Source organism: Fukomys damarensis, unplaced genomic scaffold (genome assembly GCF_012274545.1).
Source record: "Fukomys damarensis isolate Sample0158 unplaced genomic scaffold, DMR_v1.0_HiC HiC_scaffold_36, whole genome shotgun sequence".
Classification (NCBI taxonomy): domain Eukaryota; kingdom Metazoa; phylum Chordata; class Mammalia; order Rodentia; family Bathyergidae; genus Fukomys; species Fukomys damarensis.
In genome coordinates this window covers 38,549,154-38,550,191 of record NW_022900948.1, presented here as the reverse complement: position 1 = coordinate 38,550,191, position 1,038 = coordinate 38,549,154, and positions in this window count along the sequence as shown.

Genomic DNA, 1,038 nt, shown 5'->3' with positions numbered 1-1,038 from the left:
AAAAAAAAAAAAAAAAAAAAAAAAAGTTCCTGAAATGTGTGCTCACCTTGTCAAGAAGGGTGACCTCTTGTGCTGGAGTGGGTGGCTTGCTCCGGCACTGCGAAGCCTGGATGGAGAGGAAGGATGTATGCTGACTGCTGTTGTGATGCTCTGTAGGGCCAATGTTTTACCGACATTGGATCTGGGCTGGAGCTGGCAAGCTTGTTAAAGGAGGATCTTTTAGTAAGGAGCTGTTGCTAGTCTCTGTCTGTTATTTAACAAGGTAATGTAGTGTTTAATCTAGATTTTTAAAAAAATTTCTTTTTGTCATACTGGAAAAATGAGTCATACTGTATAGAAGAAAACTGACCAAAATGAAGAAGCCAAAATAAAAAATTAGAATAATCTGTAATCCTGTCACTCAGAGTAAAATACTAATGTTTTAGTATATTTCCTACGAAGGTGTTTTCTGTGTATACATAGTCAGTTGCTTGTTTTTAAACACAGCAGTGGGATCATTCTGAGCATACTGTTTTATAGTATGGTCAGATAACTGTATTTTTTTCATATTGTTAAATATTCTGTAACTTTTCAAATAGCTGTTGAGATCCCATTGAATAGCTATACTGTAATTTGCTTGATGATTGTCTCTGAGATAGCAAATATTTTTTTATTACAAAAATAATAGACATTCACTGTGGAGCATGAAATAAAAATTGTTAAGGAAAAAGATTTAAAAAGCTGTTTCACTAACCAAAATAAGTCCTTGTTACACTTTTGTAGGTATCTCTCTAGCTTTTTAAAAATATATATATTTATAATAATGGTTGTCATTTGAGTTTTTTCCTTTAGTTTCTTACAATGTACAGCCTATTATCAGGGAAAATACAGCATGGAATTAAATATTAGCTTTGAGCTGGGGATTTAGCTCAGTGGCACCGTGCCTGCCTCAAAAGCACAAGACCCTGAGGTTGATCTCTGGTACCCGTCCAAAAAAAATTAGCTCTAAAATTCACAGTTTTGTTTTCTTTGGTATTCAGGAATTGACTCTTGTAGAAG